The sequence below is a fragment of the Mauremys mutica genome, chromosome 12 (genome assembly GCF_020497125.1).
Source record: "Mauremys mutica isolate MM-2020 ecotype Southern chromosome 12, ASM2049712v1, whole genome shotgun sequence".
NCBI classification, from domain to species: domain Eukaryota; kingdom Metazoa; phylum Chordata; order Testudines; family Geoemydidae; genus Mauremys; species Mauremys mutica.
The window spans coordinates 16,200,591-16,226,049 of NC_059083.1; the positions used below are offsets into that span (position 1 = coordinate 16,200,591).

At 52.4% G+C, this 25,459-nt stretch overlaps 1 pseudogene; it reads left to right on the top strand.

Annotated features, from left to right (window-relative positions):
• The first annotated feature begins 752 nt into the window (after positions 1-752).
• On the top strand, positions 753-5,614 carry LOC123346185 (annotated as a pseudogene).
• Positions 5,615-25,459: the final 19,845 nt, after the last annotated feature.

The window sequence follows — 25,459 nt, forward strand, 5'->3', positions numbered from 1 at the left end:
TAGGGTTCAAAAAAGAACTAGATAAGTTCATGGAAGACAGGTCCACCAATGACTATTAGCCAGGATGGGCAGGGATGGTGTCTCTAGCCTCTGTTTGCCAGAAGCTGGGAATAGGCGACAGGGGATGGATCACCTGTTCTATTCATTCCCTCTGGGGCACCTGGCACTGGTCACTGTTGGAAACCAGGACACTGGGCTAGATGGACCTTCGGTCTGACCTAGTATGGCCGTTCTTATGTTCTTATGGTTGATGCTGATCAGGGAGCTCAGCAGGGAGCTGGAGCATGAACAGAAAAGACATGGGGGCTGTATTGCTTAATGGGGATCTGGGCTGATGTAGGGAGCTACCTCCTGCTCAGGGCCGGCTCCAGACCCCAGCGCGCCAAGTGCGCGCTTGGAGCGGCATGCCGCGGGGGGCGCTCTGCCTGTCGCTGGGAGGGTGGCAGGCGGCTCCGATGGACCTACCTCAGGAGTGCCTGCGGATGCTCCACCCGAGCCGCGGGATCAACGGACTCTCCACAGGCACGTCTGCAGGAGGTCCACTGGAGCCGCGGGACCGGCGACCGCCAGAGTGCCCCCCGTGGCGTGCCGCCGTGCTTGGGGCAGCGAAATTGCTAGAGCTGCCCCTGCTCCTGCTGTCTCTATTTAGGTGGCTGGGACTGTATGGGAGCCAGTGCCCTCTAGAAAGCAAAGACCCCAAATCCCATTCCCTATAACTCCCTTTGGGGGGGGGTTCCCTTACAGCTGCCGTGATGCTGGGACTACTCCCTGCGCTCCCCTGCCTGCTCCTCCTCTCCCTGATGGGCCCCAGCTCTGGCTCCGATGACAACAGCACTGTGGTGCTCACCACCAGCGGCCCCATCCGGGGTAAGCGCCTCCAGGCGGGCTCCAGCACAGTGACGGCCTTCCTGGGGATCCCCTACGCCGAGCCCCCCGTGGGGGGCCTTGCGCTTCCAGAAACCGCTTCCCCACCAGCCCTGGAGCCAAGTCTTGGAGACCACCAGCTTCGGCAATGTCTGCCTGCAGTTTCCACTTACTGGTTACCCTGAGGCCAAATTATTCACACCCACAATGCCACAGTCTGAGGACTGCCTCTTCCTCAATATCTGGGTGCCCCAGCCCCAGCCCCCTGACCCAGCCCCCATCCTCATCTGGATCCACGGCGGTGGGTTCCACAGAGGGACAGCCTCCCTCGAGCTCTATGACGGGCGCTTCTTAGCTGCAACTGAGAAAATGATCGTGGCCTCCATGAACTACCGGCTGGGGGCGCTGGGCTTCCTGTCCCTGCCCCCGGCCGCCCCAGGAAACGCCGGCCTGTGGGACCAGCGCCTAGCGCTGCGCTGGCTGCGGGACAACGCAGCTGCCTTTGGTGGGGATCCAGCCCGTGTGATGCTTTCCGGCCACAACACTGGGGCTGCCTCAGTCGGCTTCCATCTTCTGTCCCCGGGAAGCCAGTCCCTTTTCACCCGCGCCATGATGCAGAGCGGATCCCCAACCTCTCCATGGTTTTGGACTTCACTCGAGGAGGCCCAGGAGAGAGGCCGGAGGCTGGGCCAGCTGCTAGGCTGCGCCGATGGTGACGACATCGCCCTGGTGGGCTGCCTGCAGGGGAAGGAAGCAGGGGAGTTCCCCAAACGTGACATCTCCGTCTTGAACCAAAGGAAGCCGCTGGGCCTGCCCTTTGTGCCAACAACAGATGGGGATTTTCTCCCTGATTCACCATCAAGACTCCTGCAGGCTAAGCAGATCCAGCCTATACCCATCACAGCTGGTTTCACTGCCAACGAAGGCTCCTACCTAATACTCTTCGGTGCCCGCACCTTACACCCGGAGAACGCCAGCAACATCGGTATGGAGGAGCTGCTGCAGGTGTTGAGGCTGCTGGTGCCAGGGGCACCAGAAGAGGCCGTCCAGGCTGTGGCTCGGTGGTACAGCCAGGAGGGGGAGGATCAGGGCGAGGCACAGTATCGATGGGCCATGGAACAGATCGTTGGTGACTACGCCGTTGTGTGCCCAGTAGCCGAGGTGGCTAGGCAGGCAGCAGAGGCCGGCAATCCCGTGTTTGTCTACAGCTTCGACCAGCGCCCCAGTGTATTTTCTACAGCAGAATGGACAGGGGTGCCACACGGCTCTGAGCTCCCCTTTCAGTTCGGAACTGTTTGGTCCCTGGCAGGAGCCAACTCTACGCACACAAAGGCTGAGGAAGTCCTGAGCCGCACGCTGATGCAGTACAATGCAGAGTTCGCCAGGACCGGGTAAGGGAATCCCCCACAATCCTCTGATCCCCTGAGCCAGACCAGGAGAGCAGCTGTCACTCTTTGGCCAGGGGAACACAACATCCAGGAAGACCCGGCTCAATGCCATGGCAAAGAACAGGTCCCTTTGGGAAATAGTTAATCTAATGGGTTGAAGCCCATGACCTAGAGCTGATCTTACTTCAGGGAGGTAAAATCTGAGCCCCCTGAGTCCAAGCTAGTGATAATTCCCTTCTTCCCTCACCAGGATGTCGGTGATCCCACAAATACACGCATCCTCATTCAAGGAAACATGGCTTTTAGCTAGGGGATGTGTCCGTGCTACAAACACTATACAGGCATGGCTACGTCAGCTCATCATGTCAATACAGCCTGCAGCAGCAAAAGGGGTTGCTCCAGCAGTGGAGGAACATCACCTGCCCAAAAATCAGAAGCGAAATTAACAGTAGCGTCTTTCCATTGACATAACTACAGCTACCCTAGGGGCTAGGTCAGCACAGCTGTGGCAGTCAGGTGTGTGGCTTTTTCCACATCTCTAACTGAGATAACTGTGGCAATTTAGCATTTAAGCGTACACCTGGCCTTAGCTACCAATAGATCCTCCCTTCCACCAAAAACAAGCAAGCAAGACTCCAAAAGAAATCTTTAAAATTAAAACATTCCCCATTCTCATCTTAACCACCCAGTTTGGATCCGTTCACTCCCAAATTAGGGAAGTGAAGAAAACAGCTGTGAAAATTAAAAAGATAATATCCAACACATAGAAGAAAAGGGAAGTTGATATTAACGAATATAAATCAGACATTAGGAATTGTAGAAAATTGATAAGAGAAGCAAAGAGACACAGAGAGAAATCTACGACCAGCAGAGTTAAGGACAATAAGGAGTTCTTTGAATATATTAGGAAACTAGAATTCTGACTATGAGATTGGTCCATTACTAACTGGAAATGGCAGAATTATCAATCGTAAGGCAGAAAAGGCAGAACTGTTCAATAAATAATTCCGCTCTGTATTTGGGGAAAAACCAGATACTATAGTCTCATTGCATGGGGATAACACTTTTTCTATTCCACTAGTATCTCTGGAGGATGTTACATAGACGCTACTAAAGTTAGACATTTTTAAATTAGTACACCCTACATCCATGTGTTTTAAAAGAGCTGACCGAGGAGCTTGCTGGCCTGTCTATGTTGATTTTCAATACATCTTGGAGCACTGGGAATGTTCCAGAAGACTGGATGATAGCAAATGTTGGGCCCATTTATAAAAAGGGTAAATAGGATGACCTGGGTAACTATAGGGCTGTAGCAAAACTGCAGCCAACTCAGGGCAGCTTGTGGCTTCAATCTCATGGAGTGCAGTGGGACATGGTGGCCATTTTTGGTTAGGGCACCATGTGACATTGTCCTATTTGGAAGAACAAGTGAGAGAGGCCATCTTAAATGAGGGCAAATGGTGGCTTCAGACAATCTTCCGGTTTAGAGCCTTTTATTGGTGCCCCCATAATCCCTAACACTTCAGTGGCCTTCCCTGCCCCCCCACACACACATATTGTTCAGTTCCCCACTCTGCCCTTCCCAATTTCTCTGAGCACAAATGAAGTCCATATTCCCTGAGTGTGGCTTCAGTCCCAGTCCAAACAATGGGAAACAGTGGCCATCTTTCCTAGGGTCAGTCTCTCTTTGGAAAGGGCTGGAGGCCAATGGTAGCCATCATGACTCATGGCAGCCTGTGGCTTCAATGTCATCAAGATCAATGGGAAATAGCAGCCATCTTTATAAAAGGAAACCTGTAGTGTTACCCCATATGAGGAGAACAGGCGGAAGCAGCCATCTTAACTTAGGGCAGCTTTTTTTTCCCCCATGCTTTTTGGAAACAATAAGGATGGCAGCCTTTTGGAAAGGAGCCAAACTTTGCAAATTGGCTCCTAATGACCCCTGCCTCCAGGATGTCACACTTTGGCCAGAGCAAGTTCTCAGCCTTTCCAAGCCCAGGTACTAACCTCTATGTGGTGTGTTTAATTTCTCCCCAGGATGCTCACAGGGGATGAGGGCAGGGGAAGGAAGTGGACCCAGTATGACCCCATAAAGCAAAACTTCTTCCACATCAAAATAAACTTGGCCCAGATTAAGGAGATACCCCGCACGCAACGCTGCAGCCTCCTAGCATCACTGCTCGCAAAGGAGCCGAGCCCCACAGGTGAGCATCACCAGGGTGAGCCGACAGCATCCCTAGAGAGGAACGGTCTGTTGTTCCCCATTCCTCTGAGCCAGCCACTCCCCCCCCCCACTCCTGGGGTTGGATTGGAGCTGGCACCTCATGGGGGGGAAGGACCCCAGATCACATTCCCATTTCCATGAGATCTCCTGGCCTCCTAGAGGTTCCCCATTCTCCTACCTGGGGGAGATCTCACATCCCCTGAGGACTCCAGAACCCATCTGCTGCAGGGAGCCACAGGTTCTGACCCATCTTCACTAGGTAGGATGATGACACCCATGTTTCCTGTACCAGCACAACCCCAATGCCCCCATTCCAGCTAAGGGAGCTTGAGCTTGGAGTGGGATTCCCAGCAAGATGAGTGGGAGTAGAGGGACGGATCCAATGACAGAGGGAACTGGGGGCAGGTGGCCTGCAGTGTCACTGAAGAGAAAAGAGGCAATGAAAGAAACACAACTGACTCTTGGGAGGGGCACAGCTTCTGTTTAACTGTGTAGCACAGGGAGCGAAGGAAAATCCAATAGTCACTGGGAATCCTGTGTGCCAGGGGACCTCTTATGGGCGGCAGAACAGAGCCTTGCACATTGGATACCGGGGTTCACAGATGCTACAAAACACGGGAACTCCACCAGCACAGCATCCTCTACTGCTACAATATAGCAATGTGGGGGTATTGGGGAAAGCTCTGATTGTGCGGGGACAGTCCCCTGCTGAGCCCCCCATGCCTCTCTCTGCAGCAAAGCACCCCCTGGTGCACAGGGATTAGCACTGACCGTAAGGGGAGAGCACCCCATACTGAGCCCGTGCAGCACCTGTTCCCCTGCAGGTCTGCCCTCCCATTTGCAACTAGACCAGATGCTGCATAGTCTGAGCTCATCCCTGCTGCTGTTAACCCCACTTGCTGTGTGTCCCGCAGGAGCAGAATCCGGACGTGCCCAGCCCGGGGGGCCGTGAATGAAGAGCTGAGCAATCCCCTGAAGAAACCCTCCCTGCAGACAAGAGCATCCAGTGCTTACTAGCACCTGCTGATTCACTAACAAGGATCCTGCTAATAAACCTCCTGGGAATCCACAGATTCACCCTCCCTCTGTAACTCCTCCACCTCCAGTGCATTAAAGCATATTTAGTGTGTAGACAGTATTCTGGTGTGTGAGCTTGATTAGCTGCTTCTGAGTAGTGGGGGACAAGGAGAGTGTGTGTGAGTGTGTTGGGGGTGTGTGGAAGTTAAGTGGTGAGATAATGGGCAACAGAGATTACACTGAACAGCGCACTGATACACAGTTACCCTCCCACCAACAGCACAAGAAGAAGAACTCCACATGGACTCCTCCTGAGGGTCGAAATGACAGTCTGGACCTATACATTGAATGCTTCCGCCGACGTGCACAGGCAGAAATTGTGGAAAAACGACATCGCTTGCCTCACAACCTAAGTCGTGCAGAACGCAATGCCATCCACAGCCTCAGAAACCATCCTGACATTATAATCAAAGAGGCTGATAAAGGAGGTGCTGTTGTCATCATGAACAGGTCTGACTACCAAAAGGAGGCCGCCAGACAACTCTCCAATACTAAATTTTACAGGCTACTTCCCTCAGATCCCACTGAGGAATACACTAAGAAACTGCACCATCTACTCAGGACACTCCCTACACTAACACCAGAACTAATCAACATACCCTTAGAGCCCCGACCAGGGTTATTCTATCTACTACCCAAGATCCACAAACCTGGAAATCCTGGACGCCCCATCATCTCGGGCATTGGAACTCTCACTGAAGGACTGTCTGGATATGTAGACTCTCTACTCAGACCCTATGCTACCAGCACTCCCAGCTATCTCCGTGACACCACTGATTTCCTGAGGAAACTACAATGCATTGGTGACCTTCCAGAAAACACCATCCTGGCCACCATGGATGTAGAGGCTCTCTACACAAACATCCCACACGCTGATGGAATACAAGCTGTCAGGAACAATATCCCTGATGATGCCACAGCACAACTGGTTGCTGAGCTCTGTGGCTTTATCCTCACACACAACTATTTCAATTTTGCTGACAATATATATCTCCAGATCAGTGGCACCGCTATGGGCACCCGTATGGCCCCACAATATGCCAATATTTTTATGGCCGACCTGGAACAACGCTTCCTCAGCTCCCGTCCACTCACGCCCCTTCTCTACCTACGCTACATCGATGACATCTTCATCATCTGGACCCATGGGAAGGAGACTCTGGAAAAATTCCACCACGATTTCAACAGCTTCCACCCCTCCATCAACCTCAGCCTGGACCAATCTACATGGGAGGTCCACTTCCTAGACACCACGGTGCAAATAAGTGATGGTCACATCAACACCACCCTATACCGAAAACCTACCGACCGCTATGCCTACCTTCATGCCTCCAGCTTCCATCCCGGACACACCACAAGATCCATTGTCTACAGCCAAGCACTGAGGTACAACCGTATCTGCTCTAACCCCACAGACAGAGACCAACACCTAGAAAATCTCCACCAAGCATTCTCAAGACTACAGTACCCACATGAGGAAATAAGGAAACAGATCAACAGAGCCAGACGTGTACCCAGAAGCCTCCTACTGGAAGACAAACCCAAGAAAGAAACCAACAGGACTCCACTGGCCATCACATACAGTCCCCAGCTAAAACCCCTACAACGCATCATCAGGGATCTACAACCCATCCTGGACAATGATCCCACACTTTCACAGGCCTTGGGTGGCAGACCAGTTCTCGCCCACAGACAACCTGCCAACCTGAAGCATATTCTCACCAGCAACTGCACACCGCACCATAGTAACTCTAGCTCAGGAACCAATCCATGCAATAAACCTCGATGCCAACTCTGCCCACATATGTACACCAGCAACACCATCACAGGACCAAACCAGATCAGCCACAACATCACCGGTTCATTCACCTGCACTTCCACCAATGTAATATATGCCATCATATGCCAGCAATGCCCCTCTGCTATGTACATCGGCCAAACTGGACAGTCTCTAAGGAAAAGGATAAATGGACACAAATCAGACATTAGGAATGGCAATATACAAAAACCTGTAGGAGAACACTTCAACCTCCCTGGCCACACAATAGCAGATCTTAAGGTGGCCATCCTACAGCAAAAAAACTTTAGGACCAGACTTCAAAGAGAAACTGCTGAGCTCCAGTTCATCTGCAAATTTGACACCATCAGCTCAGGACTAAACAAAGACTGTGAATGGCTTGCCAATTACAGAACCAGTTTCTCCTCCCTTGGTTTTCACACCTCAACTGCTAGAACAGGGCCTCATCCACCCTGATTGATCTAACCTCGTTATCTCTAGCTTGCTTCTTGCTTGCTTATATATACCTGCCCCAGGAAATTTCCACCACTTGCATCTGAAGAAGTGGGTATTCACCCACGAAAGCTCATGCTGCAAAACGTCTGTTAGTCTATAAGGTGCCACAGGATTCTTTGCTGCTTTTACAGAACCAGACTAACACGGCTACCCCTCTGATACTAGAGATTACATGGAGAGGTAAATGATGCTCTGGGGTTTGAAGAGGCAGATGACAAAGCCCAGAGATCACATGATGCACCCAGAGCCCTAATAAGAACCCAAGAGTCCTGACTGCCCGACCTCCCCACTCTAATGCACTAGACCCCACTCCCCTCTCCGAGCTGGGCTAGAACCCAGGAGTCCTGGCTCCAAGCCCCCTGCTCTAACCCACTGGACCCCCTGCCCCCCGTAGCGAGTGCTCAGTGGACAGTGAGGAAGAGCCCTACGTACCAGGGAGTGTTGGGAAATTGGCAATTATAGGATACAAGCAACAGAGACAGGTTTTTAACCAGCTAGTTGGCAGCACAGACGACAATCGTCCCGCCATTCCCGGGAAGGAGAGGAGGCACAGGGAGAGCTCCCCACACGCACACAGCGCCCTGTCCCCACAGCCCACCTCCCGGCACAGATCCCCTCTGTGGAGCCAGGAATATGTGGTCCAATCAGCTCTCAGCCTACCTGCTCCAGGACTGGTGGAGTTTGGGATGGGGCATCTGCCCACCCTGGGGGCTGGGCTTGTTATGCTGGGTTTCTCAGAACCCAAAGCCATGGTAACTTACCTGTTTCTTTCCAGGTGGTTTCAGGAATAAATCAATGGGAGCACAGCTCATCCATCTGATAGATAATTGGCACAAGCAGGAGTGTGCACGTGCACACACACACACACACACACAGAGTCACAATATGTTTAGAGCATTTCAAAACGTGTATATTTCCCTAGCGTGACGAAATGGTTTGGCGGAACCAGCAGCCGGGTGTCCGACAGGCGCTCTCTTCCTTCTTAGTGCTGCAGAGCTTAGATGTCAGGTCCTTGCCCAGAGAGAACTTCCCTGGACTGCTCCAAAGCAAATTCTTTTGTCTAATCTTTTATAGCTAACTTGAAACAAAGCACGGAGCTAGTGACCCCTAGAGGGTCAGCATAGCAACCTCTGCTACATCACCAGTTCTCATGTCAACAAACTACTCCTTAGCTCCAAACATTTCTAGTCATAACAACCATATGCCAGGGGCACTTACAACCATACTTACAATCTGTTTGTTAAGTCCTTGGGGCAGCCGGTGTAGGAAACAATCACTTGAGGCCAGAGAGCAGACAGCTAACCAAAACCTCCATTTTATTTACAGAAACAGAGAGCTCACTCAGCCGGTTGAAACCGGCTGAGCTATCCCTTAATAGTCTAACTCAGTTGCCATAGTAACAAAACCCATGACAACCAAATACACAACATATTCCTCCCCCCCTAATAAGAACATCCCCTAAATAAAACACACACTAGACTAGAGAAGGAGGGTAGACTGCCTCCATTCCCGGCTAAACCCTGGGGATTATTTTGCCCCATAACCGTGGGTTCGCCCTAACTAAAGATCCAGCCGATGAGGAGGCCTTCTGTCTCTAGGTGGATTACGGCGAACTTCTGGTGTTGTTGCACCCGAAAGAACTAGGGGCTCAGGGTCCGCAGCACGAATAGGTGAGGAGGTGGTATCAGCTCGTGCTGGGCAAAGGGGTATCTCAGCTGCCGGCAGTAATGGAGGAGAACAGTCAGGAACAGGTGACTCATGATTCGGTGTCTCACCAGGAGGGGTGAAGTCAGACCCCTCAACTGCAGATGGGTCCTGAAGACTGGCATGACCTGGCAACAGCTGATCTACATGTCGCCGCCAGGTAAGATTCTCTGCAGTCCGGACTGTATAGGAAACAGGTCCTGTTTGAGTGATGACTGTGGCCGGGACCCATTTAGCTCTGGAAGTATAATTCCGAGCCAAAACTGGCTGTCCTGGGCTAAAGGTTCGGTCTTTTGCTCTGGGTGCCCGTCTGATGACTTGATATTGCTCCTGATGTTGCACAGTTTGTCTGGGTTCAGAAGGTTTCAGCAGATCAAAGCAAGTGCGCAGCTGTCGTCCCATCATTAGAAAGGCTGGGGAAGCCTGGGTCGTAGCATGAGGTGTGTTTCTATAGGAAAGTAAGAAGGTATCCAGACGCTTTTGAATGGAGTGTTGTCCCTTTGCTGATTTCAAAGCGTTTTTCATTGTCTGCACAAATCTTTCAGCTAATCCGTTGGTGGACGGATGATATGGTGCTGACGTGATGTGGTGTATCCCATTTGCCTTCATAAAATTTTGAAACTCCTGAGAGACGAACTGCGGTCCGTTGTCGCTCACAAGTTGTTCTGGCAGACCAAAACGACTAAAGAGTCCTCGTAGTTTTTGGATAGTACTCTCTGCAGTAGTGGACTGCATTATAGAGACTTCTGGCCATTTAGAATGGGCATCTACTGCCACCAAGAACATGCTTCCTTCAAGGGGGCCAGCAAAGTCAACGTGAATACGTTGCCACGGGTTTTCAGGCCAGTCCCATGGGTGTAGGGGTGCCCACTGGGGTGCATTTCTTACACTCTGACATGACATACAAGCTTTTGCCTTCTCTTCAATAGCACTGTCCAGTCTAGGCCACCAAAAATAGCTTCGTGCAATTTCCTTCATGCGCACTATTCCACAGTGACCGGAATGTAGCTGTTCTAACATCTGTGATCTCGGGGTGGTGGAATAATGACACGCCTCCCCCACAACAAACAACCAGATTGGACCGATAACTCCGTCCGCCTGGACATGTAGGGAACAAGGTCGGGTGAGACCGGAGAGGTTTGTCAAGATTTTCCATGCATCACCAGGTCCATAACTTGGGATAATACTGGGTCAACGCGGGTTGCCTTCTTTATCTGAGTAGCAGTGATGGGTGTATTTTCTACTTCTTCAAAGTAGAAGATTTCCTTTTGGGCACTATCTTGATGTTTGACCGGTAAAGGCAACCTTGAGAGGCCATCTGCATTGCCGTGCAGAGTGGATTTCCGATATTTGATTTCATATGTGTGTGCTGAAAGTAACAATGCCCAACGTTGCATACGACTAGCAGCTAATGGGGGAATGCCTGTGTAGGGTCCAAAAATTGATGTCAGAAGAGTAAACTTTCGCCCAAACAGGTACTGATGAAACTTCCTAATTCCAAAAACAATTCCTAATGCCTCACATTCGATTTGGGCGTAGTTAGTTTCTGCTTTGCTTAGAGTGCGTGAAGCAAAAGCAATAGGTCTTTCTTCTCCCGAAGGCATAATGTGTGACACGACCGCTCCCACTCCATAAGGGGAAGCATCGCAGGCCAATTGCAGGGGTAAGGATGGATCAAAGTGCGTTAGAACTTCAGAATTTAACAATGCATCCTTAGCTTTGTTAAATGCAACATCACAGGCTTCAGTCCACTTCCAGGCCTTGTTCTGCCCAAGGAGCTCATGAAGTGGTTTTAGCAGTGTGGCTAACTGTGAGATGAACTTTCCATAATAGTTCAGTAGTCCTAGAAATGAGCGTAGCTGGCTTACATTTTGAGGTGGGGGAGCCTCCACAATAGCTTTAACTTTTGCAGGGGCCTTATGAAGACCTGCAGAATCGATGATGTGTCCCAAATATTCAACAGAGGGCTTGAAGAATTCACACTTGTCTTTGCGAACTCGTAGGCCATACTCTTCCAGTCTTTGTAGGGTAGCCTCTAAATTCCTTAAGTGATCCTCTTCATTTCTTCCAGTGACCAGGATATCATCCAGATAGCACTGAACTCCTGACAAGCCACACAAGATCTGGTCCATAGCCCTCTGGAACAGGACGGGAGCCGATGTGATTCCGAAGGGTAGGCGACAGTATCGATAAAGCCCCTTATGAGTCACAATAGTCAATAGCTCTTGGGACTTTTCATCGACGTGCATCTGTAAATATGCTTGACTCAGATCAATCTTACTGAACTTTTGTCCCCCAGCCAGGCCTGCGAAGAGGTCATCGATGCGGGGAAGCGGGTATTGCTCTGCACACAACACTGGGTTGACAGTGACTTTAAAATCACCGCAAATCCGGAGAGAGCCATCTTTCTTCACTATTGGAACGATAGGAGTGGCCCATGAGCTATGGGTAACTGGTATTAGGACTCCATTGGTGACCAGGCGCTCCAGGTCTGCTTCAACTTTTGGCCTGATGGCATATGGCACAGTTCGGGCTTTCAGATATTTTGGGGGACTGCCAGGTTTAATGTTCAATGTCACAGTGATTCCCTTCATACTTCCCAAATCATCTCCAAAAACAGCAGCATGTTTCCTTAGTATAGGGGTTAGACTGGTTTCTTCTTTAGTCATCCGGTGCACTCCTGCCCAGTTCAGCTGAATCTTCCCAAGCCAAGACCTACCCATTAAGGCTGGATAGTTACCTCTCACCACAAACAGTGGCAATTTAGCTGCCTTTCCATTGAGCTCCATCTTAACATCAATAGTGCCCAACATGGGCACAGCTTCACCTGTATACGTCTTCAGAACAGTTTTTGTTGCCTTAAGCGGAAGATGCTGTAGCTTTTCCTTATACACAGTCTCAGGAACCAGCGAGACAGCTGCACCGGTGTCTAGTTCCATGCGTATAGGTTTGCCCTCCAATAAGGGGGTTACCCAGTATTCATGTGAGCCGGCTGCCAAAGACAAAACATGCAGTGGCACTTCCTCTTGTGAGGAGGTGTCACCTTGATCATCCTGGGTCTGCTCTAGGGTATGCAAGGTTCCTCTTTTTGTCGGCCAGACCACAGGCCTCTTTTTCTTTTGTTTACAGGCATACTCAATGTGTCCCTTTTTGCCACAGTGTCGACACACCAGGTCCTTACACCAGCATTCTGATGCCTGGTGACCCAGCTTACCACAGCGGTAACATTCTTGACTCTGCACCGTTTTGTGGGTCAGTTCTTGTGACACTTTTTTGCACCCTAGGGGATGCACCGATGTATTGTGCCTCCCTTGTAGCCAGTTCCATGGAGACAGCAATATCAACAGCCTTCTGTAATGTAAGCTGAGCCTCTGTCAGTAGGCGCTTCCGTATAGCTTTACTGCAGAGGCCACACACTAACCTGTCACGCAGGGCATCATTTAACATCTCTTTAAATTCACAGTGTTCTGCTAGCTTTTTTAAAATGGCTACAAATTGTACAACTGTTTCATCTTCCTTTTGGTCTCTTTTGTGGAACCTATATCTTTCAGCAATTACCAGTGGTTTTGGGGAGAAATGAGACCCCAGGATTTCCACAATGTCACTGTAAGATTTAGTCTCAGGCTTAACAGGGTGCAGTAAGCTGTGTAGCAGAGAGTAGGTTTTAGCCCCTACAACAGTTAAGAATATTGGCACCTTCTTCGCTTCTGTAATGTCATTTGCAATACCAAAAAGCTCAAAATGCTCAGTATACACATGCCACTGCTCTGTATTCTCATCAAAAGGCTCCAGGGGCCTGGTCAGAGTAGCCATGATTTTTAGTTTCACTTTCACAGTCAGTGCAAACAAGCAGCTTTTTTTCTTTGTTTGGTCTTTACCTTGACTTCTACTTCCTTCTGTTACTGGAGCAGCACCAGGATCCCACCCTCGTCGCCAGTGTTAAGTCCTTGGGGCAGCCGGTGTAGGAAACAATCACTTGAGGCCAGAGAGCAGACAGCTAACCAAAACCTGCATTTTATTTACAGAAACAGAGAGCTCACTCAGCCGGTTGAAACCGGCTGAGCTATCCCTTAATAGTCTAACTCAGTTGCCATAGTAACAAAACCCATGACAACCAAATATACAACACTGTTAAATTTCTGTCCCATTCGGATTAGCAAACTGCAAGCATGCAGCTCTTTAGCCTTGCCTCGCAAAGGCCTAAGATTTTCCTAGCTATGGGATGTTTCATTTTCAGCTGGCAGTGGTTGAACACACAAGAGGGGCTGACTGCAGTACTAGAAAATTCTGGGGTACACGCAGGAATGTCAAATTCTAGGGCAACAGGCTGAGGCTGCACAACTCACTGCGTACTCATGGGAATGACAAAAGCTGGAACCAGAGCCCTCCACAGGGTAAAGGTCCCATATCTCTTTCCCCATCCCCTGAGCCAGCCAGTCCCCGACTCACTCTGGGGCTGGATCAGGACCAGCCGCCCCTAGGGGGAAAGGGCCATATCCCATCACCTAATCATTGTCCTGGAAGCTGGAGCTGGTGGTGCAGACCCCTAGAGCATGTGGGATTGACATCATTCTTGCAAACTAGCCACCGGGCCAGACCTTCTTATTTGAAATTCGAGCTTTCCTTCTCCCAGGCGGACCACCCGATGAGCCCGGCCTGCCCCATTGCCGCACAGAGAAGGGACATAAAGCGTCAGAACCAAGCGTTCAGGTGCTTTTATTAATAAGGCTATTTACTGACTGGAGCAGGCAACTGAAGGTGGGTTCTGCAGAGTTTTCTGTAGTACAGAGTTCTTCTCAGATAGTTATATCATGCCTATCATTTTAGTCACTGGAGCCTTTTCAGAACCTAGTATCCATGTCGGTATTATCAATAAAGCTATTTATTGCCCGGCACCAGCAACTGAAGGTGTTTAGAAGAGGTTTCCTGTAGCATAGCATTGTTCTCAGTTAGTTGTGCTGTGTGTGTCATTCTGGTCTCCTGAGTGGCTTCAGAACCATGTGCTCTGGGTCTTTTTGGTGTAAAAACTGTTCTGGCCCCGAACGGGTCACGGACAGCATGTTATACATCTGTTCTCATTAGTAAACTATTGTTCTTGAGTGTCTCTATCAGTAGCTGCTGGGTTTTGCACCAATTTTATTGGTTAAAATGCCACTCCGGCTCATTACGACTTTTCCACGGTCAACAAGGAAAGAGCCAGCAGCTTGTTTGGATCAACAGGAGAACAAACAGGTTGGGGATAAATTAAATTAGCCACAGGGAAATCCTCAGCTGACATCTACTGATTTGGGTCACCCAATGAAATTAATAGGCAGCAGGTTTTAAAAAAACAAAAGGACGTATTTCTTCACATAACGCACAGTCAACCTGTGGAACTCTTTTCCAGAGGATGTTGTGAAGGCCAAGACTATAACAGGGTTCAAAAAAGAACTAGATAAGTTCATGGAGGATAGGTCCATATCATTGTGTTGCCCTTCCCTGACCCAGGGCCTGGGCCTGCTCTTATTGAACTGTTTGCTCAGCCCCTGCCTGAGGGCTGGAGCTGCTGACTGTTTGCCGCACAGCCAAGCTAATTCCCCGACACACCTGACCCCAGTAGCAAGGCCGTCTGGCTCCCCACTGCCCGGAGGGGGACGAGCCCCGGCCGAACCGCCCTACACATGATGGAGAACGTGGGCAGCAATCCCCCGATCCTTGTGAGAAGGGATCTGCGGTGGCGCATGCCCCAGCGACCATGGAAATGGACAAGCTTATTAAGTTCTTAGCCGAAAGCCAACAACAGCAGCAGGCCGCCCAGCTCCACTAGCAGCAGCAGCTGATTCAGCAGCTCGGGACTCAGCAGCAACAGCTGATTTTGGAGCTGGGACGCCAGAACCGGGACCACCAGCAGCAATGCCTGCAGCAGTTGGTGACCTCGCTGCCCCATCCTGCGGAGCCCCAGCCAGTGGGTGCCACTGGACCCCCCCATCCTGGCCCCTCCCATCTGGTTCACAAAGATGGGCCCCAACGACGACCCAGAAGCTTTTCTGGTAACTTTTGAAAGGGTGGCCAATTAGTCGCAGGCTGGGCCCAAGACCAATGGGCTACCCCATTTTGGCCCCATATCTGACCAGAACCGCCCAAACCTTATATTGGGGCCTGTCTATGGACGCGGCATGGCACTACCCCCGGGTAAAGGCGGCAACCTTAGATGCCCTGGAAGTTAACCCGGAGACCTTCCGACAGCGGTTCCGGACCTTGGTCTACCCTACGGGGGGCCCAATCCTGGATGGTAGCCCAAGAGTTGAGGGAAGCCTCCAAGCAGTGGCTACAGCCTGAAAGGCAAACCCTGGATGAGCTCGTTGAACAAATTATTCTGGAGCAATTCGTCCATATACTTCCATCACGAGGGAAGGCCTGGGTCCTCTGCCATCAGCCTACGACCTTAACTGCTGCCATCACACTGATGGAGGATTTCCTTGCTGCCGAAGCACCAGTGGGACCAATCACTCGAGCTGCCCCGCCAGGACCGGAGCGCCCTAACCCAAAGAAAAGGGAGGCCACCAGGAGCGAACCACGAAATCTGTCATGGGGCCCGGAGCCCCGAACCTGACCTGCCGAGGTCCCAGTTCGACAAGCCACAGCACCTTGACCAGATGCCCCGAGGGGCCAGGAAGGACCACTGTCCCAGCCTGGGCACTCGGATATCGGACCCTGTTTTTCCTGTGGGAAATATGGCCATTTGCAGTGAGACTGCACCGAGATGGATTGCAGCTTTGGCCAGGTCTGCACGGGAGAAGCCTGCGCCCGACACCCATAAGCCGCCAAGATTACAGCGCCAGTGGTTGTCGAGGATTGCCCAATCTTGGCCCTAACTGACTCAGGCTGTGGCCAGAGGCTGGATCGCCAAAGCCAAGGCCTCCAGGCTGACCCACGCCTGGGGGCGATCCGTCTACAATGCATTCACGGCGACGTACGACCCTACCCCAGTGCCCAAGTCTGACTGACCATGGATGGGGTCACGTGATTGATGGTGGTTGGCCTGGCTCCTCGGCTTGCCTAACTGGTGATCCTGGAGTGGGATGGCCAGATTTCCCGGAAGTTCTCCACTCCAATGCCAACGAGAGGCCCGCAATTACCCCAGTACTGGAAGGGAGCCTCCCTGAGACCCAGTCAGAGGGGGAGGAGGCACCAGACCCCAATGGACCGGAAGAAGAGCCAGAGGACTCACCTCCAGAAGCTGCTGCTGAACCCCTGCTTCACACTGACTTTTGTCATGACCAAAGGGCAGATCCTACCCTCAGTCATGCTTACGAGCAACTAGCCACGGTCGATGGGGAGGTAATTGACCTGCACCGGGCGAAGCAGTGGCCACACTTCGAACTGCGACAGGATCGGCTCTATCAGGTAGAACGGGACCCGCGCACTGGAGAACCCCAGAGCCAACTACTCGTGCCTCGATGTCACCGGCGGGCAGTAATGAAACTTGCCCACAACATCCCAACTGCCGGGCACCTGGGCCACGATAAGACTCTAGCCTGGATACTGACACACTTCTTCTGGCCCAGAGTGCATCAGGAAGTAAGGAACTATTATAACTCCTGCCCAGAGTGCCAGCTAGCATCACCCCCACGGACACCCAAGGCCCCGTTGGTCCCCATGCCCATAGTTGAAACGCTCTTCGAACGTGTGACCATGGACCTGGTGGGGCCCCCCCTGAAAAGCACCATGGGATTTCAGTATGTGTTGGTCCTGTAGATTATGCTATCCGTTTCCCAGAGGCAGTACCGCTGCGGAGCATCACTGCCCGAACCATTGCGGGCGAGCTCGTGAAGGTCTCTGCTCATGTAGGCCTGCCCCAGGAGATTCTCATGGATCAGGGCACCAACTTGACCTCCCAACTGCTGCGGCAGGAGTGTAGGCTCCTGGGGATCAAGCAGTTGCGCACCTCTATCTACTATCCACAAACCGACGGTTTGGTTGAATGGTTCAACCGTACTCTAAAAGACGTTGTGAAAATTCCCCCCAGAAGAACTACACCAATGGGACCAGCTACTCCCGCCTTTGCTTCTGGTGATCCGGGAGGCGCCCCAGGCCTCTATGAAGTTTTTCCCTTTTGAGATGTTCTATGGCCGCCGCCCACGGGGGTTGCTCGACCTGATGTGCGAAAACTGGGAACAAGCTCCATCACCAACCCAGGGCCTCTTGAAGTACGTCCTCCAGCTCCAGGAACGCCGGGACGCTTGCCCAGGAAAACTTAAGAGTTGCCCAGGAGGCTCAAGCACGGACCTATAACCGAGACATGCAGAGCCGCATTTCTAAACCTGGGGACCGGGTCCTGCTTCTCCTGCCCTCGAGCAAGTCCAAGCTACTGGCCCGGTGGCAGGGCCCCTATGGGGTGTTCGGGAAGATGGGGCCGGTCACCTATGAGGTCAACCAACCAGACCGACGTAAGAAAACCCAGCGGTACCATGTCAACCTCCTGAAGCCCTGGCGGGAGCGCTAGGGCTTGTTAATTAACCCTTATCCACCAGAGCCAGAACTGGGCCCCCATGCCGCCCTGACCCAGGACACCAAGGGGCCCCAGTGCTCACGGACTAACAATGCAAGCAAGCCGGTGCCTCCTGCAGGCGTTCCCACGGACCTTCACAAGCCAGCCGGGTTACACAACCTGGTCTACCATACCATTCAGACAGAACCTGGGGTAGTGATCCAAGAAACGACCAGGCCCTTGCCGCACTGCATGCAGCAGATGGTCGAGGAAGAGGTACAATCCACGCTACAGCTGAGCGTAATTGAACCCTCACAGAGTGAATGGCATAGCACCCGACTAGTGACTATTACCCACAGCCCGATGGGACTGAGGCACTATCTGCATCGACTTCCAACGCCGTCAACGCCATCTCACAAGTTTGAACGCATTAAATCCTAGTGCTGTGCGTAGATGAGCCAGCCTGGCCAGCTATGGGGGTAACGCTTCGCTTCTTCACCACTTGACCTCAAGCAAGGGCATACACTGGCAGATCCCCCTTGACTCCCACTTCGAGGGAGAAGACCATGTTTGGCCACCCCAGCAGGTCTATACTAATTTCACCCGGATGCCCTTCAGCCTCCATGGGGCCCTAATCACGTTTCAAGTGAGCTGATGGAACCATGTCCCTCCTCAACCACACATCCGAAGGGACTACACGGCCGCCTACTTGGATGATTGTGGTTTGTCCTACAGCTGCCACTGGGAAGGGGGTAGTTTTTTTCATTTGGTCCGGGTAGCTGCAGTCCTAGAGACATCCCTGCAGACGCGGTCCGGGGTTGACAGCCCACCCAAAAAAATGCCGCATTGGATGGCAAGAGATTACTTATCTGGGCTACAACTATACAGAACAGACAAATGAATGCCTCCTCGTGGAGAAAGGTCCAGGCCCTGAGTGGCCTGCCCACCTACCCACTCACAAAGCATCAGGTTGCGACAGTACTGGTCTTGGGGCTCGACGGCTACTATCGGGACATTTCATTCCCTGGTTTTGCGTGTCTGGTCAACGCCCCATTGACCGGCCTCTTTTAACAAGGACAGCCCTCTGACATGTGGTTGGATTCCAGGAATGCGAAGAACGACCGTTCAGGAACTCAGAACAAGTCACTGCCCCATGAACGGGTCTTCTACAGCTCCAAATTCCAACCGGGACTATTGTCCTCCAAACAGATGCCTTAGAGCTAGGACACTGAGGCACCGCCCTGTCGAAAGAGATAGATGGGACAGACCATCCGGTCTTATATAGCAGCCGGAAATTTGTTTCCACAGGCGAAGAACTAACGCGGCTGGTGGAGGAGAGCGGCCCTGGCAGTGGAAATGAGCTTGTGATGCCCTAGCGTCACTACCTTCTTGGAGCCCAGTTCACCCTAAGTCACCGACCACGCCCCACTTCAAATGGATGCATAGAAAATGAAAGACAATAATATGAGAATACATGCGGTGGTACCTGGCGTTCCAGCCCTATGCCTTTACAGTTTGCCCATAGAGCAGAGGCAAGGACCACACTAATGCAGACTACCCTGTCCCACCTGGTGAGGTATAGAAGAGTCTGGCCCTGATGAGGCGACTTAAGCGCGGGGGCGCGGTGTAGCGAGGTGCGGTCTGGTTCCCCGCCACCCCGGAGGGAGATGAGCTGCTCTGGACACCAAAGTGGGCAGAGCCAGCAAGACCCAGGTCCCACCCCTCAGAGTGTCAAGAGCACAGGACAGGAAGTATAAAAGCCTGACCTCAACAGGAGAGAAGCTCAACTTGAAACTCAGCCACCAGAGAGAACCAGGCGCCGGTGGCGTAGCTCCCCGTATATGAGACCACAGAGATCAGCAGCCACCCTGAGGAACTGGCCTAGGGTGACCAGACAGCAAGTGTGAACAAATCAGGACAGACTGGGGGGGTAATCAGGCGGTCTATATAAGAAAAAGCCCCAAATATTTGAACCTGTCCCTACTCAAATCAGAAGCACCTAGGTCACCCTAGACTGGCCAGACCAGCCAACGCCTGATGCTAGCCTGAGCCCAGAGAATAATGCCAAGCATACCACTCACCCATTAACCCTGAGGAACACCGCCAGGCCTGCCGTTTGCCTGTTACCCCGAGGAGCTGCCAAACCAACTGCCACTCCCAAGCTACCCACAAGGAGCCCATGGTGTGTGACCTCCGTGGAGGACGCCGTCCGGAACGAAACATACCGTCTAAGAGGGGGAGGAAGGAAGTAGCCCGGGGGCAGCCGACCCGAGTCGGGCTGCAGCACTGCTCAACAGCCAATTGTCATATGTGTTGCGGTCCCAGGATCCACCACCTGAGACCACAGCAGCGGGTCTTCTGCCAGCTGCTAGGGGCCCCAGGGTGGGACGCAGTGGAATGGGGTGGGCCTGCGTCCCCCCCCACCACCCACTATCGCAGGTGGCATCTCTCCCCAGACTGCTCAGAGCCAGGAGCCTGGGGTTTTCTGTTCAACCCGTTTGCTAAGTCTCCTGGCTGAGGGCCTGCCGCCTACTGTTTTGTTGCCCGCCCTGACCCAGGACCTGGGTCTTCCTCATATTGAACTGTACTTGCGCCCAGCCCCTGCCTGAGGCGCCGGAGATGCTAACTGATTTTGAGTTGTACAGTCCATGAGCTAATTACCCCAACAACAGAGAACGCCTGACCCCAGTAACGAGGCCCAAAAAGGTCCGTTGGCTCCACCATTGCCCCCCGGACGGGGATGATCACGACACCCAGCCGGAACCACACCCTAACCTTATCTGTCAAAAATTAATAACAAGCAATAAAGCCATTGAGTTCCTGACATGCCTAAAGTAAATATGTACTTGGCGTTCTGCCATCAACTCAGCCACCTTAGGTCAACCGTGAACAACTTGTGCCCAACGCTGGCAACTAGAAAACAAACAAAAACAGCCCCTTGGTAAGTGACTGATGAGAAGCAACCCATGGACCCTAGGCAATTTCATGAGGGAACAAACCATCCCCAGAGCTGACAATAATGTTCATCGACCCCAACCCACATAGTTGTTCGGGACCTCAGGATCTCCGCTGGAGTGGCTCTCACAAACTAAGAGGGTTGCCGCATGGGCAGGATTTCAAAAGGCAACTACCAAAATATCTGTGAAGATACTACATGGGGAAAGGAGGGATGCTTTTCCCATACATTCAGTGCTTATCCTCAATGTCCCAGTTTGAGCACTAAGGTGCGCTGTGCATAAGGGAAGGGGCCGGTCATTAGGGAGCGTTCTCCCCCGTGGCAGTCATTGCTGGCCACAATGTCCCAGATTGATGCTAGGAGGTGCTAGGATGCAGGGAGCAATGCTCAGTAGGGGAGTGGTTAGGGGGCTTATTCCTTCACCCTCTCACTTCCCCTGGTCCTTCTCTGACATGAACAGAGAGCAACAACACCCGAAGGTCCCGAATGTGTGCAAACAAATCACCTGGGAGCAAGCAGGATTCCATGTTTCCTTCCTCAGCGTCCCCATTTCCCAGCTCTGGACACCACAGAGCCTAGCCTGTGTCCCTGTTCCTATTCCCTTCCCCCATATCCCGCCCATAGCAAAACATGATCCCAATTTTCCCCACCCTCCCCAGTCCCCCCTGTTCGCTTCCCCCCCTAACTACCTGATTGACTGCAGACTATCTACGTAAAACTTGAGTTCTGCTTAGCTAATCCCTTAACCCAACCATTTTACTGAAATTTAAACTAACCAATCCTAACATACTATAACATGGTTATTTAACCCATAATATCCCACCACCTTTAATTGGTTTACAAACCCAACAAAAAACTAATTAAACAGACAGATAGAAACAATCACAGAACCAGAAAAACGGAGATTATAACGTGACAAACAATAGGGAAGTGGAGACTACAGTTATAGAACAATACAGAAATGAAGAATTCACCAGCCCCTGCTATTGATAAGTGAGTTCTTGCCAGACAAGAATCTACCAAATGAACGTTTCCTTTTACATCTTCTAGGCTCTTCCCCTTTCTCCTGGAGGAGTGACAGGACTATCAGGACAGTGGATTGTATTCCTAACAGCCCAAAATAGCACCTTAATTTCAATGTGACTAGTTTGGACAGTGAGGATGTGAACCATACAACAACTTCCCAGCTTATGGCTGCCTCTGCAGCTTAGAGCCGAAGGCCTAAGGCCTAATGGCCTGGTCTACACTGGGGGTGGGGTTCGAACTAAGGTACGCTACTTCAGCTACGCGAAGTCGAACTACCTTAGATTCGAACTACTTACCCGTTCCGTCATGGCGCAGGATCGACGTCCGCCGCTCCCCCGTCAACTCCTGCCACCCTTGCCGTTCGCGGTGGTGTAGTTCCGGAGTCGACAGGAGCGCGTTCGGAGTTCGAAATATCATCATCTAGATGAGACGCGATATAATCGAACTCCGATAAGTCGATTGCTACCCGCCAATCCGGGCGGATAGTAAGTAATGGATACCCCTAAAAACCAGGCCTCAGACTGTCACAGTGAGAAAAGGCCCTTTACAACCAGCAGACAGAGATTTTGATTCTTTCTTTTATATCTCTATAAACTAGCTAAGTGATAAGAATACACCTTAAATTCCTTACAGTATAGGCCTTTGCAGACAGGCCTGAATATCTAATATCCTAACAAGGAGGTGCAGACCCCTCAAAGTCAGTGCCTGACCCCAATAGCCCTAGCATGGTGTAGGGGAGCACTATGCTGCAGGGAACAAGGTCCCCTTGCAGTCAGTGCTGACCAAAACTCCCTCAGCAGAATGTATTTTCTGTGGGGGAAAAAATTCTGCGTATCACATGAATTCTGCGCATGGACCGTGGCAGAGAATGCCCCAGGGAGTACCCTCCTGGAGTTGGGGGCCGACCCAAAGGACCCATCACGGTGCTGTGCTGTAAGTGAATGATGGATTTCACACTAGAAACAAACCAACTTCATTGGCACCTGCTTCTCCCTGAACATCCCCAAGCACTTTCTCTCATCAGGGGGGTATGTACCCTGGACACCTGGCCAAACATTCTCTTTCAGTTATTCCATTCTGCCCCATCATCAAAAATCCACTTAAATTTTCCTTTGGAACACATGATTCCTGATTCACTTCCTGGGATGCCCAGCTGCCCCACCCCAGAGGTGGCTTCAGTTCCCAATCACGGCCTTACTGTCCCTAAAGCTCTATGCTGTTTACTCAACTGGGTGTCTGTTTCCAAACACCTTGGCTCCAACCATCTGGCCCAGATTCCACCCATCCCCCTGTGTGTGCACATCCCAGTGAGGACAACAGATTTGAAGGATAAAATATGCCCCAGTGGCTGGCTCCCTGCCTGTTATTTCTCAGCATTGGAGGCTTCCCGTTTGCTCCAGCATCCCCTGTTCACCTTCGTGCTGAACCGTGACACACACTGTGAGTGTGCCAAGGAGAAGGGCAGGTGAGTCTGTGCTACCCAGGGCCCCACTGCCTCAGAGCTAGGGACAGAGGGTCCAGGGAGTGAATGGAGTGGAAGAGCAGCTGGAATGGAGATCACTGTAAATAATTACCCATCTACTACCCTTTCCACAAACCCCACTCTTAGAGCTGGGGAGGGAAACCAGGAGTACAGCCTCCCAGCCTCCCTCTCCTCCCCCGCTCTAGTCCACTAGACCTCACTGACCTCTTAGAGATAGGGTCAGCTGGTGGAACTCTTTGCCAGAGGATGTTGTGAAGGCCAAGAGTATAATAGGGTTCAAAAAAAACTAGATAAGTTCATGGAAGACAGGTCCACCAATGACTATTAGCCAGGATGGGCAGGGATGGTGTCTCTAGCCTCTGTTTGCCAGAAGCTGGGAATAGGCGACAGGGGATGGATCACCTGTTCTATTCATTCCCTCTGGGGCACCTGGCACTGGTCACTGTTGGAAACCAGGACACTGGGCTAGATGGACCTTTGGTCTGACCTAGTATGGCCGTTCTTATGTTCTTATGGTTGATGCTGATCAGGGAGCTCAGCAGGGAGCTGGAGCATGAACAGAAAAGACATGGGGGCTGTATTGCTTAATGGGGATCTGGGCTGATGTAGGGAGCTACCTCCTGCTCAGGGCCGGCTCCAGACCCCAGCGCGCCAAGTGCGCGCTTGGAGCGGCATGCCGCGGGGGGCGCTCTGCCTGTCGCTGGGAGGGTGGCAGGCGGCTCCGATGGACCTACCTCAGGAGTGCCTGCGGATGCTCCACCCGAGCCGCGGGATCAACGGACTCTCCACAGGCACGTCTGCAGGAGGTCCACTGGAGCCGCGGGACCGGCGACCGCCAGAGTGCCCCCGTGGCGTGCCGCCGTGCTTGGGGCAGCGAAATTGCTAGAGCTGCCCCTGCTCCTGCTGTCTCTATTTAGGTGGCTGGGACTGTATGGGAGCCAGTGCCCTCTAGAAGCAAAGACCCCAAATCCCATTCCCTATAACTCCCTTTGGGGGGGGGTTCCCTTACAGCTGCCGTGATGCTGGGACTACTCCCTGCGCTCCCCTGCCTGCTCCTCCTCTCCCTGATGGGCCCCAGCTCTGGCTCCGATGACAACAGCACTGTGGTGCTCACCACCAGCGGCCCCATCCGGGGTAAGCGCCTCCAGGCGGGCTCCAGCACAGTGACGGCCTTCCTGGGATCCCCTACGCCGAGCCCCCCGTGGGGGGCCTTGCGCTTCCAGAAACCGCTTCCCCCCACCAGCCCTGGAGCCAAGTCTTGGAGACCACCAGCTTCGGCAATGTCTGCCTGCAGTTTCCACTTCTGGTTACCCTGAGGCCAAATTATTCACACCCACAATGCCACAGTCTGAGGACTGCCTCTTCCTCAATATCTGGGTGCCCCAGCCCCAGCCCCCTGACCCAGCCCCCATCCTCATCTGGATCCACGGCGGTGGGTTCCACAGAGGTGACAGCCTCCCTCGACTCTATGACGGGCGCTTCTTAGCTGCAACTGAGAAAATGATGTGGCCTCCATGAACTACCGGCTGGGGGCGCTGGGCTTCCTGTCCCTGCCCCCGGCCGCCCCAGGAAACGCCGGCCTGTGGGACCAGCGCCTAGCGCTGCGCTGGCTGCGGGACAACGCAGCTGCCTTTGGTGGGGATCCAGCCCGTGTGATGCTTTCCGGCCACAACACTGGGGCTGCCTCAGTCGGCTTCCATCTTCTGTCCCCGGGAAGCCAGTCCCTTTTCACCCGCGCCATGATGCAGAGCGGATCCCCAACCTCTCCATGGTTTTGGACTTCACTCGAGGAGGCCCAGGAGAGAGGCCGGAGGCTGGGCCAGCTGCTAGGCTGCGCCGATGGTGACGACATACGCCCTGGTGGGCTGCCTGCAGGGGAAGGAAGCAGGGGAGTTCCCCAAACGTGACATCTCCGTCTTGAACAAAGGAAGCCGCTGGGCCTGCCCTTTGTGCCAACAACAGATGGGATTTTCT